Source organism: Phoca vitulina, unplaced genomic scaffold (genome assembly GCF_004348235.1).
Source record: "Phoca vitulina isolate PV1807 unplaced genomic scaffold, GSC_HSeal_1.0 scaffold18, whole genome shotgun sequence".
Taxonomy (NCBI): domain Eukaryota; kingdom Metazoa; phylum Chordata; class Mammalia; order Carnivora; family Phocidae; genus Phoca; species Phoca vitulina.
The window spans coordinates 525,042-543,532 of record NW_022589721.1 but is presented as its reverse complement, the minus strand read 5'-3'; the positions used below and the strand labels follow the sequence as shown (position 1 = coordinate 543,532).

Below are 18,491 nucleotides of genomic sequence, written 5' to 3'. Positions count from 1 at the left end.
GAAGTAAGTTAAAATATAATCGCCTTTCTTGCTCAACACTTGCTAACATGACATTATTCAGAGATACGGATTTTGCAGCTTGAGCCAAATATTCCCCGCTGAATTCCAGGAATCCTCCCTTCAGCATTGTTTTGGGTTTAAAGACTCCAGCATAGTCTTGCAATATGTTACTAACTGTTTTTTGTTTTGTTTTGTTTTGTTTTTTACAATTGTTACCCATTCTGAATCAGCCTAGAATAGTTTGGGATTTGGTTTCTATCTTGTTTGCAGCATGCATAATTAGCAACAATAGGCACAGCGGGAAAGAACATTATACTTTGAAACAAAAGTTGGTGTTTTTTTTTTCTTGTAAATAGGGTATTCCGAAAATACCAGGGAAACTGTCAACAGCTTCCTGTTTAGAGAAAAATAATCTGGACTATGCCAAGGAAGTTGGGGTGGAACCTCTTACGTGTGTGTGCATGCAGTTGCTTTTTGGTTGTTAGAGCAAAGTGCACATTTTCAGGATCTTCCTCTGAAAATTCAGCTGTGAAGAGAATGGCATTGGATAGTCTTCACTAAGGAGTCGTGCAAGCTGTTCTTATATTTAAGAACTGAAATATTGCCCACAGAAGGAAACAATAGCCCTAAAGCTAGATTATCATTGGTAGATGTTACTTTAATTCAAATACAGATATGAATAGTCACTAAAATTAACTCCAGATCTTGAATGAATAATTTGATAACAGTGATTAATAAGACCTTTTATCTCCTTATTCCTATAGCTGTATACAAGGCAAACTGTTTTATTTGCACTGTTGTAGTTCATTTTCTTGCCGAGTTTAGTAATTTTGGATTTTCTATCATTGGATAGATTGGATGGTTTTGTAGCTTATAATTCAAAGAAAACCTCTGGCATTTAAGTTAATCAAAGCTGGCATTTATAACCAGGTTTCTCAATCTTACAAATTGAACAGGAAAAATGGGCAAATATTAGAGCAGCACATGTAATATACTTACTGTTTTGATGGTTAGGAAATAATGGTTTAACTGTGTATATGAATATACATTTTGTGATATGTGAATTATATCTCAATGTAATGGGCAATATATTGTTATTTTTTATGTTCCTTATTAGTTTTAGAATTCTGATTGCATTTATTTTTCCTCTTAAAGATGAGAATTTTGAACAGTATTTAGCTTCAGTGATAAGTGAATAAGTGTGGGTGCATCAATTGTGGGTGCATCAATAGTTTTTCAATCGCTTTCAGTGACTGAATATTCATTGAACTGACTGGCATTTGGTAAGTCTGTTTTTGGCCAGAGACCCCATGGAGGATTTTCCAAAAAGTCTAATGTGCTTACTATCAAGGCACACTTACTGAGGCATCATCTCATCATTTAATTTATCTCATAATTATAGTAACTCAGAGGCCACATTCTTAACACCCCTAGAAATATGTTAATTGATTTGCAACATTTCAAATGAGCATGGATAGGACTGGTAGCATGTCATTTAAAAGCTCTATCTTTGATGGAGTACTTTGATGTTTGTTTCTTTTACGAAAAATAAGTAATTATCATTAGAGCTTAGATAGCAAAGATATAGCAAAGATTTTCTATATATCTCCCTCTATGATGTTTTAAATTAAAGTTATAAAATGATTATATTCAATGCCCTTATAAAACATACTGGATTTCAGCAATGTGAAATATAAGAGAACAAGTCAGTGTCAATGACAAAATGTCAATGATAAAGTTTACCACTAGAAGAGAGCAACCTATGTTATAATCTCAGAGATGCTTTAGAATCTACAGGTTTTTTTCTTGTGGCAAAATAAAAAGAAAATGACTCTCATCACAGTCATCTACTTACAGCAGTGAGACTGTGCTGATTTCAAGGTCAACTTTGTTTCAGCTTCAAAGATAGCAGCAAGGAATGATTTGCACTGACCTGATTGTTGCTTTGTGTATAGTTTCGGGATTTTTAACCTTTTTGGTGTCATGGGCTTCTTTGGCAACCTGGTAAAGCCTATAGACTTCTCAGAATGTTGCTTTTAAATGCATAAGTTAAAGTATGCAAGATTACAAAGGGAACCACTTTTGTTGAAATACATTAACCAGATTTTTAAAAAATTGTGATATGTGTTTTGTTATTAATTTATTCTTAAATAATAGAAGCTAGCAGCAGGTATAACTACCATATGAAATAGTGATGAGTGTAAAAAGTATTTCGGGATATCTATACTTACTATAACGTGATGTGAGAATGTCCGTGATTTCCCTCGGTGACAAAATCACAGGTACTGTGGTTTGTAGCCTACATTTTAATTAAAAGAAATACTAAATTTCAGGTTGAGACTGGCGAAACTAAAAGTCTCATATATATTTTTCCCATCCAAGTTCCTGGATCCCCTTGAATTCTATCCACCCCTGAATTAAATGATATATAAGCTAGTGATGCCAAAATTTCGTAGAACTGCACGGACAAAGCACACACCACCATTTCCACATCCAATTCCACATCTGATTTTATTCTCTGAATGTGTGAATGTCACAATATTCTTGAATTTCTGTGTGAAAAGGAACGGTATATCCAGACAGCAACCAAACTATAACTTTCGTTCATTTTCTTCCTCGAAATCCATAAGCATGCTTATGTTGCATGGACCGGGAAACTCTTACCTCATTAGATAGGAGTGAAGAGGAAGGACTCATAGTGTTAACGCAAGTTATGCAAGTTCAAACCATGGACCACAGGAGTCAGACTAAAGCTAGTTACAAAACAGCCTTTATCCACTCAGAGAAAATAAACCAGTAGAACTCAGATGAAGAATGCAGGATGTTATGTGAGATCATTGGAGAACTTATGTAACTTTCCAGTGTAATGTAAAGCACATACTTGTGTGAATCTATAAGTTGTAATGTTACTTCCTCACCCAGGATAGAGCCTGTTAGTTTATCTACCACAGGTCCCCAGGATGCACCACATTCAAAATGAAATGGGGAATGGAGACACTTCCCAAGTAATTTGAACTCAGAATTCTATTTGACTTACTGGATATTTAAGTACAATACAGGAGGTATTAATATTGTTTAGCATGACTGTCTAAGCAATTGTCTCGTTCTCATGTCAACTTTGAATTTGCAGAAGATATTGCCTAATGTTCTTCTCCAACCTACTAGGTAGCTTTGCAGTTGGTTGGCTGACATCATATATCATTACCTTTCCAGCCCTGCCTTTAGATTGTCCAAAGCTGCCCTTTCTATTACATCAGCATCCCCCATCTCAGCGTAAGAGAATTGGAGCTGTGACATTTTGTACAAGCTGTTGTCTAAACTCAATCCAAATCCCTAACATTTGAAATGGAAGCTTAGCAATTTTCCTTCATGAGTTCTTGGGGAATTATGAAAGAGGATTTTTCTCAAACATTTTTTATTCATTGGACAAGAAAAGAACACCTGCTTTGGGGACTTTGAGTCTCTGAGGCAACTTGATAAAGAAACTTGGAAAATGTCTAAAATCTCTGACTCCCAGCTGTACTGTTTGCCTCTTTGATGGCAGGTGTTTGAAATTTTAAGTTCAGAAAGGAATGTGCCATTACTCTTCATGAAATCAACTGTCATTGAAATGGTGCCCCATGATGGAAATCCATCTAGAAATAGCATTCCAAAATACAGTATTTTTTTATTGTCTCCAGAAGTGATGCCATAAAAGTTAGTGCTCATTAAGACTTTGATATAAAAATTATATGATAAATATTTAAATTCACTGGAGCCATGTTCTCCAAACTAAAGACAGTCTGTTCTTTTTATCCCTGCAGTGAACCTTAGTTTTTTGGGACATATTTCTATAAATGCCTTTAATTAGAGACACAGCATCTCTTTAAAATTTAGTTTACACTAATGTAAAACATAGGATACTCAGCTAACATTAAAGTTCTATATTTGATTTGCAGGAAAGAAATCTCTAATCTGAACGATATTCAGCTGCTGCTTGTCCTAATGTAAGGATTATTCATATTTTCTGAATTCTGTCCCAATGACAGCAGGAAAACCAAAGTCTGCATATTGCTGTTACGCAAGGATGAATCCTTTAAAGGATGATTCTAGATTTTTTTTTTTTTTTACTTTTATGAATTTAAACCCTATCCATTAGAGGCAAATGTTGAAAAGTATTACATTCTTCGGCTATCTGCTCAGCTGATTCCCACAGCCTTTCATGTGATTCATACAACTAAAACCACAACCAATTTTGTGATGACCATATTTACAACATCCTTGGAGATAAAAAATAGCATCCCACAAAAGTTATCCCATCCTCTACCTTCCCAGGCATCAGGTGCCACAGGAAGTGAGCATTTATTAGCTAGCTACTCCCTCCACATTCTTACAGGGAGCATTTGGGGCCCCTCCCTCACTCAGTCCTTGAGTGATATGTGCCGCTGGCATAAAAAGCTCAGCTTACTTTATGAACTTCTGATTTTTGTTTGCTTGAGCTTTTATTCAAACATTCAGTCTTTCGTACATTCAACAGGTTTTGCATACCTACTGTGTGGCAGGCTTTACGCTGGACACCAGGGATGCTATGGTGAACAAGACAAGCAAGGTCCCTACCGTCATGGAACTTATAGTCCCCTTTTAGGGATCCTATGTATATCAACAGCCAAAGTTTCTTCCTCATGGTCATTAAAGAATTATCTTTAAAAACTAACAAACAAACAAACATGAAAACAAAAGAGACAAGCAAACAACTGGGAGCCGTTAGATTTTATACCTGAGTTAAACCTTAGAAGGGGCATTCTTCAGCTGGTGAACAGCCAGCCTAATTTGTGAGCAATCTGTTCTTATCAGTGTCAAGCATTCCAGATCAGTACGCCCAGCCCTATTCTTGGCGGGCCAAAGGCTGTCTTCTAATTCAGAAAAAAATGAGAATGGTAGGAACTGACCTAAAGGATGATTTTCTTTTAGGCAAATATGCTGTCTTATGCAAATAACAAGAGTCATTTTATTTTAAGAAAGGAATCCTTAAATTAGTGGTGCCCAAGTGCAGTTGACCCTTGAACAACATGGGGGTTAGGGGTGCCAACCCCCCATGCAGTCAAAAATCCACATATAACTTTTGACTCCCCGAAACTTAACTACTCATACCCTACCATTGACTAGAAGCCTTACCAATACCATAAACAGTCAATTAACACATATTTTGTATTTTATATGTATTATATACTGTATTTTTACAATAAAGTAAGCTAGAGAAAAGAAAATGTTATTAAGAAAATCATAAGGAAGAGAAAATAGTTACAGTACTATACTGTATTTATCAGAAAAAATCCATGTATAACTGGACCCATGCATGGTTCAAACCCATGTTGTTCAAGAGTCAACTGTGTATCTATCTCAGCTTTCCTATACTAATCCACTCAAGATAGGCTTACTGAATAACCCCAAATCCCAATGGCATAATGCCATTCACTTTTCACTCACCTGCAAATCAGATTTAGGAGAAAGTTTTTTTTTTTTTTTTTTTTTTTAAGATTTATTTATTGAGAGAGAGAGAGAGAACACAAGCTGGAGGAGGGGCAGAGGGAGAGAATCTCACACAGAGTCCCCGCTGAGGGTGCAGCCAGGCGCGGAGCTCTATCTCATGACCCTGAGATCATGACCTGAGCTGAAATCAAGAGTCAGGTGCTTAACTGACTGAACCACCCAGGCGCCCCTAGGAGAAAGGTTCTACTCCACGCAGTTATCCAGGAATTCAGACTTCTATAAACTAATCTGGGGAAAATCCTACATCTACAACGTGCAGGTGTTACTTTGGGCAAGTTACCTAAGTCACAGTTTTCTTTTCTTTTTTTTTTTTTAATTTTTTATTTGACAGAGAAAGAGAATACAAGCAGGGGGAGCTGCAGGCAGAGGCAGAGGCAGAGGGAGAAGCAGACTCCCCGCTGAGCAGGGAGTCCGACGCCGGGCTCCATCCCAGGACCCCGGATCATGACCTGAGCTGAAGGCAGACGCTTAACCGTCTGAGCCGCCCAGGTGCCCCTAAGTCACAGTTTTCTTACCTGGATAATATTAGTGCCTACCTTACTGGTTTTTAAGCCAACTTACTTGGCATAGTAAGTGATGGGTATTAGGTGTTCAATAATGTGAACGGTTATCATTAATTTTCTCCCTCTGGTGGTGCTGCCACCACCACCATTTCCCCAGAAACTATGAAGTACCACTGCCCAAGTTGGGGCGGGTATCTCCCTGCTGTTATGATAGTAGCTAGCATTTAGGGAGCTAGGTAGACTTCTAAGCTCTTTTCAAAATAACTGTTTTTTCTTCACAGTATCCCAGTTTTATAAATGAGGGAACTGAGGCACAGAGAGCTTAAGCAAATAGCCCAGTGTTACACAAGAATATATAACAGAGTTCTAGGTATCTGGCCCTAGAGTCCTGGCTCTTTACTCACTGTGCTATATTGCTTTTCAAGCTGGAATATATTTTATTTTCCCTATAAGTCATATATTGTAGCAGATTGTACTCTCCAAAATTGGCCGTATAATTATATCAACTCCCACATACTCTTCTAGAATCTTGCCACTCACCATAAAGAGCTGGAGTCTATTGCCCTCCCCTTGAACCTTACATAGGCTTGTGATTGGTCCAACTGATAGAGCACAGTGGAAACAATACTAGGTGACTTCCAAGGTTGGATCATAAAGAGATACAATTTCTTTGTCTCTGGGCTATTCTTTTTCTTTCACATGTGACATTTGCTCTTGGAAATCAGCTGCCATGTTGTGAGGAAGCCCAGACTGTAGGGAGGGCCCATATGTAGGTGTTTCAGCCAACCCCTCCAGCTTAGACTCCAACCAACAGCCAGCACCAACCAGAGATATGAGTGGGGAAGCCTTCAGAAGATTCCAGGCCCTAGTTCTTAAGTCCCCCTAACCCTCCTGATGGGGGCCAGAGATGAGCTATCGCTGCTGAGCCCTGCCCTAAATTGCAGATTCTTGAACAAAATAAACATTGTCCGTAAGTTCTGGCATTATTTCTTAAGCAGCCAGAGTAACTGGAACATATGGGGTAATTAGATATGACTAAGGTACCTGTATAAAGGACTAAACTTCAGGTACATATAACTTAAATAGGTTTTTATGATTTGGGATAAGTACCTAATTAAAATAATTTCTAGAGGAAAATATATTTCACTTATCAAATTACAAATGGGCATCTTGTTTGGAAATTCAGAACAGTGTCCTACATATTAATGCTGCTGCTGGTTCTGGAAGATTTGGGCTACACTGAGACTTGACTGTTTGCCTTAGTAAAATCTCCCTCATTGCTTCTACCACCTGGGATCCTCTCTGCCAGAGAGGCTGTGTGAATAACAGTACCTGCACTATTTTCCCTTGGTCACTGCTTAGTCCTCCTTATCTGCTTTTGTCTCCCTTGCTCACACCTACTCTGTCTAATCTGCTGCCTAGTTTTCTATTGTTAGACCCTTGCTGTCTTCTTGACACTCTCTTTTGGCTCATTTCCAATGCTTCTAAGCCTATTTTTCTGCTCTAATGGTTTACAGTAAAGCTAGGGAATTCCTCTTGGCCAGGTAGGATTTAGCTCATTCAGCAAAGTCTTCTTACCAAGCTGCCAAAATGGCAACTGTCCCACTGGCTTGTGGCTCCATGTGTTGGTCAAACCTAGCACTTGGAATATTCAGAAAGGTAGCCCTTAGATCCTCACTCAGAGACACTTCTGTCTCTTCTGCTGCAGAGATATCAATACCTCTGATTTTCTTCTCACTTACTTAAATGTCACCCTATCCTAATGGTCTTCCCACCATTCCTTTAGAAGATTAATTGTTTTTTTCACTCATTCATTTGTTCATTCACCATTTATTAATTCTATATAGTGGGCCCTATTGTCACATACCTATGGAAAGATTTCTTTTTGTCCGAGGGCTGGTAAGGTTCCTCCAGTTGTGTCTCATTTGCTTACAATTGACACCAGGCAGATGTGGTCCAATGACCCAAATGTTTCAATAAGCAACACATGTCCCACTTCGTTCAAGATGTCCCAACTAAGTAGGATACTACAAGCATGATACAGGACCAGCCAGTCTTTGAAAAGGTTGTAGTCCAATTGGGAAGGCTAGACAGCATATGCATCTGAAATTGAAGAGCTGTGTCTTGGTTACAACCTCTCATAATGCCTAGTGTAGTGGGTAACACATTGTATCTACTCCTTAAATCTCTGGTAAGTGATTAATGAATAGATTAACCCTAGAAAGATATGTGGCATTGAGAGGCATCTTCCTTCAGAGAGGAATTAAGCTTTGAACTGGGTCTTAAAGAATGGAGAATATTTGGCATGACCACAGAAGTGAGAGGATCATCCATGAGTAACAAACATCATGGGTACATCCTGGTAACAGAAATTGACACCCATCTGGGATTGAGAAAACGGCTGGGAAAAGGAAAAAAAAAATCATACAATACCTAAGGTGGGTCTGTGGTGACCTAGAATTTATCAATTTAAGGTAAGCTGGATTTGATCAGATAGAAGCAGGAAGCTAGTGAAAGTTTAAGAACAGGTAAGTGATGTGTGTCAAATGGTGTTACAATATTTTAATAACCCTGTCTACTTTTGCTTTATACAATTTATTTTAAAATCCCAAATATGTGTTAAGTGTTTCCTTTTTCTCTATTTTTCTCATAGAAAAGTTCTAACTTTTTAAATTAAAAAAATGTGAATTCTCTTCTGCCTTCAATGCTGTGTGAGTATCCCTTTTACCTTCAGCTGGGTGATATCTGGAGGGAGAGCTATGTAACTTCAGAGTTTTAGAACTATAATCTGTTTTTAGCAAAGTTATATTCACAAAATCCAAGCCAGATGAAAAAATGAAGCCTTCCTAACATTTTCCATAGAATTATACTATAGTGATAATTGATATTCATAATGAAACCCCTGGGACATTGCACCATTATTCTGATGTCTTTTAATTGAGCCATCAATGAAAGACTAAATTATATTCAGTGAAGTTTTAGTTGTAACTACATTTCGTTATATCTAATCTTTGAAAACTGGCCATCAGTATATGTGTTTGGCAACTATCAGAATTTTTTTTGTTTTTGCTTTTGTTTTTTTTTAATTAGGCTTCACGCCCAACGTGGGGCTTGAACTCACTGAGCTCAAGAGTCCCATGATCTTCTGACTGAGCCAGCCAGGCGCCCCACTATCAGAATGTTCTTAATCAGAATATCCCATTCTCAAGAAAAATATTGTAAATTATACATACAGATATGTGTGCATATATATATATTTAGTATGTATATATATTAAATATGTACATATTTATATAAATGTTACATATATTATATACACACACATAGTGAAAGAATAACAAGAACATGATTTGTTAATCCTTCCAGTGAAATGTGACCCCACATACTGATATTGCTGATGACTTTGCCACAGCCCCGTGCAGGTTAGTACTGTCCCTAAGGTCCAGTGCCTGTCAGGTATTGAATCTGTGATATAGTTGTGAAGTCTCCAATCACGTAAGGATTTTAAAGCAATTGAGGATAGAGAGGAGGTTATCTCCACCTCTGACAGAGAGAAAAGGCTGTGCTTTACGCTTACAGAACATGACTCGCCATTGCTGTTGGCAATTGTGCACGTTTGGAAATCAATTCTGTTTCCTGAGCCCGTTGCACACGTTGATGCTTCTTGCTGCCTCCTGGCTATTCGGCAGTGAACGGCTCTGGCACCCTTGGTGATCCCTGAACTCTCTTACAAGGCCAGTTCCTGGGGGCGGTTAACTCAAACCATTCACTCTCTTGGGGGCTTTCTTTATTGAGACACTGAGCAGAAGTTTAACTGCAAGTTATCGTTTTCATGCAATTATTTTCTGGCATATCCAGAAGATGTTTTCACAGAATAGAAGCTATTTAAGAAAGAGACAACCCCTGGTCCAAATTCCATTTTGTAAAAGTAACTATCATTAAAATCTGCTATGTTCACCTCCAAAAATGTTGGCCAACTTCCAACTTTAAAAGCCCAACCCATTGCTTTTCCGAAAAGAACTAACTTCTTCCTCTGGCCCTCAAAACAGCCTAGACTGCTCTGTCGGGGCATCCTTGCAAGGAGGATTACTTTGTCAAAGTCACAAAGTGTCTTGTCAAGGGTACAAAACTTGGTTATGTTACAGGTCGACAAAAAGATACTAATTTTGAGATACTGTTAAAAAAAAAAAAAGGAAAGGTCTCACTGAAATCCCATTAAATCATGTCTGGATTTAAGAAATGGGGACTTTTTTATTGTGGTAAAATATACATAATATAAAATTAACCTAAAAATTTTGACAGTTTTAAGTGTACAATTCAGTGGCATTAAGCACATTCATGTTGTCGTGCAACCACCAACACCGTACCCCTCCAGAACTCTTTCGTCTTCCCAAATTGAAATTCTGTACCCATTATGCACTAACTCCCCATTTTCCCTTCATCCCAGGCCCTGCTAATCACCATTTTACTTTCTTGAGGTAGGTACATTTCAAGGAAATTTAAAATGAACCTATAATTTCTCTTTCTCTTATATATACACTCTTCAATTAGTAAAATCCCTATTAAAAGTTTCCAAATAACTGGAAGTTTCTTAGGTTTACAAGTGGGCAGAGTTTATGCAGAGTTCCATGATGTAGAGATTTCAGACACACAGTGGAGATGATGGGTTGAAACATGTTTTCCAAACCACCTACTTAAATCCTATTGGGTACAATTTTTGCTTAATTATTCAGCTTGCCACTTTGCTTGACAGAGAGAAAGCCATTGAACCTGAGACTTTCTGGTCCCAGGGATATACTCAAATAGTCTTATATTAGCCTTCTATTAATGCTCATCTTAAGTAAATTAAGTATTGAGCAATACATGTTTATGATAAAACATTTGGACAATATAGAAGAACATGAAGAAGATAAACCTCACTCTTAATATTCTACTGCCTAAAATAACCACAATTAACATTTTCAGATTAAAAAGCATTATAATTCATTTTATTTTAACAGAAGAAAAAGAACTCTGAAATGAACCTGAGGATTTGAACTTCAGGTAATGATTTCTTTAAAGTGGGAATTTTTGGATTCCAGTGAAATTGAATTGCCAGTTAAAAATTTTAAATCAGTCAAATACAAAGAGATTGGGGAATCAACATTTCTTAAAAACTAATTGTTTCTTAATGGGTATAGGTTTATATTTTTAGTTAGTGAAGCTTAGTTAACTATCTCATGAAGATCAAAAAAGACCATAGGTAATCAAACAAAAATACCTCTGAGGAAATAAAAGGTTTTTAACCAGAGTTCAAAACTTAATTCCACCCTTAGGAATATTATCCTGGAAAAAAAACTAGATAAACAGCATAATCTGTAAGAAACACAGTCCATGAAGTTATAAACTTCTTTCAAAAGGAAAAATAAATCATACAATAAGGAATCAGTTATTTTACCCAGTGAACTAGAACTCACAGAGATTTTAGAGGAATTCACTCTATTTATTAACCTTGACCACGGAGGCTTACCTTCACGTGCTTCAGACACCAGTGTTTTTTAGATTCCATTGTTTAAATACAAACTGTATTTTATTTTATTTTTTTTTATTTTTTTTTTTTTTATTTTTTTTTTTCAAACTGTATTTTAGTTTGCTTCATATTTAGACCATGATTGCCTTTTATGGGTATTATCTTTCTAGTGTTTCTCATTTTCTTTCTCTTCTCTGGTTGACTTGGAGAAACTTAAATCTTAAGTACATATGTGGCGTGTCATCGTTTACTTCTTGATTCTTAAGTAGCCCTTCGATCATGATAACCTTTTGTTTGTTGAAGATTTCTTCACTGTCCTGTTTCTTAATTCAGACTAAATAGGCTGTTCCACTAGGATATCTCTCCATCAGAACTGGATTATTTCCATTGTTTCCAGGTCTACCTGTTTCTTGGATTCATTTTCAATTTTTCTAGAGTATATTTTTGAGTAGTTTCATCAAAACAGCAGAGGAGCTAACTCATTATAGATTTCATTTTGCTCTTATAATTGAAATATAGATTCAAAATAACTTTCCACCACAATTTTATGGGCTTTGTTCCAATGTGTTCTAGCAAACCGAAAAGCGGATGCGAAGTCTGCTGCCATTCTCCTTACAGGTAGCTTTTTTACTCCCTCCCTGAGCTTTCAGGATTTTCTCTTTGTATCTGGAGATCATAAAATTCCCCAGGAAGTGTCCAGGTATGTCATTTTTTTCATTATTCTATTTCAAGCTGTCTTAATCTGAAGATTCAAGGTTTATTCAGCTCAGGAAAATATCCTGTTATTTCTTTGAAATATTCATTTTCTCTATCATCTGTGGTTGTCTCCTCGAACAGCTTTTATTTGGAAGGATATTATATCTTTTAGCCCCAGGAGATACTATATCTCTTCGATCTTGGATCTCTCTCCTCTATGTTCTTAAATTTTCTCTGATATTTTCTCTTTCCTTTTCCTTTTTTTTTTTTTTAAGATTTTATTTATTAATTTGAGAGAGAGAGCACACAAGTCAGGGGGAGGGGCAGAGGGAGGGGAGGAAGCAGACTCCCTGCTGAGTAGGGAGCCCGATGTGGGGCTCCATCCCAGGACGCTGAGATCATGACCTGAGCCGAAGGCTGACGCTTAACTGACTGAGCCACCCAGGTGCCCCTCTCTCTTTTTTTTTCTCTTATGTGCATTCCAAGAATTTCCTCAAATTTGTCTTCCAGATCTCAAATTTTTTGTGTGTGTCATTTCATTTCAGTAATTCAACCTTTCTACTCAGGATCTTTTTAAAATCTTTAATTTTTATAAAAAATTTTCTTTGTTTTTTTATGGCTCCTTTTTCAAAGCAGCATACTCTCGTTTATGGATACAATATTCTCCCAAATTTCCCTGAAAACAGTAATAACACTTTTTTTTTTTTAAAGTTATCTTCTATGTCCCGTTTCAACTCTATTTCCTTTGGCATCAGTTGTTTTGTTTTTCTTCTGGATCCTTCTCTTTTATGCTCTTTGTTTTTCTTAGGTAACTGTTGCCTTTTGACTGGCCCAATCATATTCATAAATGAAGTGCTGGGTTGACTAGTAGAGGTACCTGGTGGGGTTTCCTTGGCAGTTATGTAGGAATGTTTTTCTACCATGCTTCTCATGCAGGGCAGAGCAGGCAGGCAGGCTGATGGCAGGCACCTTTGAGAATAAGAAGCAGGTAGGCAAACTTATGACTGCCCAAACTGCCTAAGTCAGGAAGACTATATTTTGAGCAGTAAACTGCATAGGTGTACTGCCCTTTTGTGCAGAGTTTAGAGGGGGGCAGAAAAAGGTGGGGAAAAAAGCATTCTGCAGAGCCCTTCTATTAATTACCCTGTCTGCTCCTTCTCTCTGTGGCTCTAGACCTGAATTCTCTGGGGTTCTGTTGGGAAGAACAGCTCTCACCTCTCTATCGTCTCTCTCTGAAACCTAATCTCTGTGGCGGTTTTTATTGGCTCAATCCAACCATGTCTGTTCACTATGTTCCAGAAATTTTTAAAAATTTCTGTCTACAGGGGTGCCTGGGTGGCTCAGTTGGTTAAGCGTCTGCCTTTGGCTCAGGTCATGATCCCAGGGTCCTGGGCTCGAGCCCCACATCGGGCTCCCTGCTCTGCGGGGGAGCCTGCTTCTCCCTCTGCCTGCTCCCCCTGCTTGTGCCCTCTCTATCTCTCTCCCTCTCTCTCTGTCAAATAAATAAAATCTTTAAAAAATAATTTCTGTCTACAGATGGTAACCTTTTCTGATTTCCATCCCTGTTACAGATTATTCTTTTTCATACATATTTTCTGCCATTTCAGTGGAAATTTTGGAGGTAAAATACATAAATTTGCATGCTTAGTGGGCTGTCCTAAAGTGAAGTCGTAGTAACATTCAGAATGTTCATCCCAGTGTGCTAGTGCATGAGACCAGAGCACGTGTCTTTTGCTCGATGAGACCATTTCTCTTTCTTTCATGGCCCCAGACAGCACTCTCAACCCTGGTTAGACGTATGACCAAAATGGATCATTTATACAGAGAGCAAAGTGAAAGAAGATGGATCACATGAGCTGATTCCATCATTAGACTCATAATATCTGCCTCCATCAGGTACCCCCTCATCCTTCAGGACTCCACTCAAGCCCTGCCTTTTCTAGGAAGCCTTCCTAACTTCCCCAGTACTCTTGCATAATACAAACTGCTATTATAACACTAACCACACAGTTTTATAATTTCCTATTGTCTCTTCCATTAAACTTCATGCTCCCTGAGGGTAAATGAGGTGCTTTGTTTCATGTCTGTATCCTCAATGTACCCCACAGAGGCTGGCACGCATTAAGTGCCCAACACGGGTCAGATAACCAAGTAACTGAATGAATGAACAAAGGAATGAACAAACTTGATGTTGACCTTGGAAACAGGTGTGTTGTATTTCTTTGCTGAAAACAAGACCACTGACCTCCTGATTGTCGGGAGAAGTTTTGAGAAGGGTGTTTCAGGCAGGAGGAGCATTATGGGGAAAAGCCCAAGGCAAACTGGGGCATGGCTTTTTGGGGGAACTGGTAGAGGTTGTTCTTAAAGTTGCTATAGGTAATTGGTTCATCCAAATACAATATCTAATTCCTGCTGTGTCCTTTTGTGCTGAGTGGCAGTCTTATTTCAAGGTTCTTTGATCTTTGCCAGTTCAGCGAATGCAGGTCTAATTAGAACTGTTGTATTTTGGCAAAAATGCTGTTGCCCCAATTCCTTAGGTGTTGATACAGTATCCTTCCTGGTTCTTTGTACTCACGACTTGAAACCTACAGCAGTCTTCTTTGCCAGTTTACATGAAAGGATCCACTTACACTTGTTTTCACTATCATTACCAGTATTGAGCCCTCACTTCACAGGAACAGCGTGAAACCACAGACAGCTTAGAATGGGGCTTCCAAGCCCTCCTGGGCTCCGGTAGCCTGCTGGTAAAGCAGGAGGCCATCCGTTGCAGAGCTCTGCCTCTCACATGATCACCTGGCGGAACTTCCTTGCTCCAATGCCTCTAACCCCACTCACCACCTGAAAGTTCTCCCCAGAAGTCTGAGGGCCTCGCCTCCCATTTCTGGAACTTAATAAAAAACTACTGGTTTTCAGAGCAAGTAGGCTCTCGATTCTGGTTAATTAATACGTGTCTTTTCATTTCAAGATGTGTTATTCTATCCACATAACAGGTGTTCAATAAATAGTGGTCAGATGGGTGGAAGAATGAATGAAATCCAAGAGGGATTGGGTTTGCCTTTTCTGAAATTAGACTCAAGGAGCACATTTGCTGGAAATTACCCCAGGTAGGTGCCGGGATCTGCTTCGGATTGCAGGCCATTGATTGCTTCCATCTCGGTCATTTCAGTTCCGCCACATCCTACACACGTCCCCTGTCTCTCGTCTTTGGGGCCAATTCACTCCGGGATTTAGACTCTCACTAAACACGTCTCCGTAGGGTCCTTTTATTTGTTCCTAACACAAGATTGTCTGGGGAATATGCTGCTCCCTGTGGGCTTGCTCCTCACCTGCCGAGGCAGAGACCCTGACTTAAAGAACGTGTCCACCACACCCCCGACTCAGCGTCGCATTGGGCTTGTTTTTAAGAGTGAAGCTATGTGGCCCCCCCAGCAGACTGGTGTTAGATGTGAGACAGTGTAAAGCAGGACATTCCCAGGTGTATGACTCAGGAGCTACCTTGACAACCATCAGTGAAATGCCAGGCTGTGCTAATAGGAAAATGAGGTCTGGGAATGCTAATGGTATAAAGTGACTGGCATAAAGGGACATGTTTTTGGCAGCCCTGGCAGTAGTCAGGGCTGGAGACATAAGGAGAGAAATGGCTGCATGAAGATGACACAGGAAGAGAAGTTCAAGTCCTCTCATTATTCAAAGTCCCAGCTGAATCTGAGCTGCTCAGTCAGTGGGTGGGGAGCACCAGCCCAACTGACCCCCCCAAGCTCTTGGCTGGGATCTTCCCAGTAGCCTGGGAGGAGAGGCACAAGGTCTAAACGCAAGTCCCAGCACTGGGGTCAGAATCGCAGTGGTGTGGTTAAAAAACAAGGCTGAAATGAGGACTTCGTAATCGGAATCTAGAAGGCTGGGGCTTGGGATCTGCCTCTTCACAAGATTTTCTAGGTGATTCTTAATTCTCGGCAACTAACCCTTGACAGCCACCAGCACCTCTTAATCTTCTCAGTCTACAAGGATCTCTTGCTGTGGACAGACTGCCCAGCACCAGGAATTTCAGTCGAGCATGTGGCTGGTCTGCACATGGCATGAGGAGGCAAGCTCTATGCCCTTAGATCTATGTATTTTTTTTTTATTTATTTTTATTTATTCTATATTTTTATTTGAGTATAGTTGACACACAATGTTACATTAGTTTCAGGTTTACAACTTAGTGATTCGTCATTGAATATGTTCCTTATGCAATGTCTTTTATTCCCGTGTCTTACTCATTCTAGTTGTAAGCCCATACTCCCCTTCACCATTTTACCCAACCCCCCCCTCCCCTCTGGCAACCATCAGTTTGTCCTCAGTATTTATAGATCTGATTCTGATCTATAGATCTGATTTGTTTGTTTATTCATATGATTTTTTTTATTCCACTTATGAGTGAAATCATATGGTATTCGTCTCTCTCAGTCTGACCTATTTCACTTAGCATAATACCCTCTAGGTCCATCCATGTTGTTGCAAATGGCTGTGCCCTTGCATTTTACAAGTGATTCTAGAATATGGGCACTGCTTTAGGCCTTGAAAGCAACCCTTGCCTTTAGGGATCAGTAAGTTATGAAGTCACAATCTGCGCTCTCAACTCAACATGACCACTTAGCATCACTAGCATCACGAAAAACTCCTGTTGTGGATATATGCCACTGGTCACAAAAAGATCTGACGCAAATAAAAAGTCATCAGCCCAGATGACTACCACAACTAGAAAACAACTCCAAGTTCCTTATTTGTGAGGAGCAACCTAAGGATGGGACTAATTCACAAAGCTTACAACAGAGCCTATTGATCTCTTAAGTAGGGTTATCAAATTCAGCAAGTAAAAACACAAGACACCCAGTTAAATTTGTATTTCAGATAAACATAGAATTTTTTTCGTTATAAGTATATCCCATGAAGTATTTAGGACATACTTAAGTTCAAACATTAATTGTTATCTATCGAAATTCAGATTTAAATGGGCTTCCCATATTTTATCTGGCAGCCCTACCCCTATGCTTATTTAGGGACACTTCCCAAAAGATCAAGCCTGCTAGATTTGGATATCTGGTCATATTAAGTTGACAAGAGTAGAGGGCAGGGAGCATGCCCTATTGTCTTTGCCTTCCTTAGAAAGCCTTCTTTAGTGTGTAGCACTCAGGGTATAATAAATACACAAGGAGTCGGTGTCAGATGGTTCTTATTCAAAGGAAGCTAACCTCGGTGCTGGCCTCAGGCGCTGTAGAGGAGAGAGCCTGGCTAGCAGAACTGGTACGCCACACACACAGTGGACCTCCTCACATCCGCAGCAGTGAGTGCCTCCACCCTGCCTCACTGCCCATGCTCTCCATCACTCGTGACACAAGATCGTGGTTGGCAGGGGCTGAAAATTGTATCTTGCAACCTAAATATGTCTCTTTCTCTTAGAGCTCTTTCTAGCTTCATGGGAGTAAACCTCACTTCAAATATCATGAGTTACTATAAAGGTTTTATAAGTTAAATCCCATTTCCCCACTGGTTAACGTGATCGTTTTAGCGCTCCATCTCTGTTTTGGAATGATTTTTTCACCGCAAGAGTAATAAGTTAACAAACTATGCACAAGTGGGGGTTTCTATCTCAAGAAAACTTTGTTAAGTGGAAGAATGCTTTGGTTATTTTCTTTCACTGTAGGGCCCCACTCTCTTTGAGTCGGGGCACACCTGTTTCCAGGAAACAGTTTGTCAGCAAGACAGCATCGGTTTTCTGGGAGCGTGCCAAGGAACCAGTGTCCTTTTCTTTTGATTTATTTCCCCAAATTGCTCTCCAGAAGACAGGTATTAATGGGAGGAAAGAAAAGCAGCCATCTATGGGTGATTGGTGAGTCTGTGCTGTGTGCTTCATCGCAATCCACTCCGGTTCGCATGTGTAACTACTGGGGCTTTCTTGGTAATATTTAAGGGGAAAAATCACTCAAATCCCCTTGTTTGTCATAGGCATTTTAACTTTGGCTAAGTAGTACCTGATGACCACCTGAATTAATCACCCATTTCTCATTACCCACCTTTGAGGTAAGTTAGTATTAATCCCTCATTATTGCGTGAGAAAAACCAAATCCCAAAGAAGCTGATTCTGGCCCAACAGTACATGGTGGTCAGTCAGGCCTGTGATTCTTAAACCCTCTTCCCCCCTCCGGGTAAGCAGATTGTCATCGTTCACCACCGTGGGATGTACAAAGACCCAAATTTAGAAAACGTGTTTCCAC

General features: G+C 39.2%; 1 protein-coding gene across 5 annotated transcripts in view; it reads left to right on the top strand.

Annotated features, from left to right (window-relative positions):
* The window catches only part of NCALD (neurocalcin delta), a 372,435-nt gene that overhangs the window by 297,215 nt on the left and 56,729 nt on the right, over positions 1-18,491 (top strand). The gene's annotated exons all lie outside the window — the stretch shown is intronic.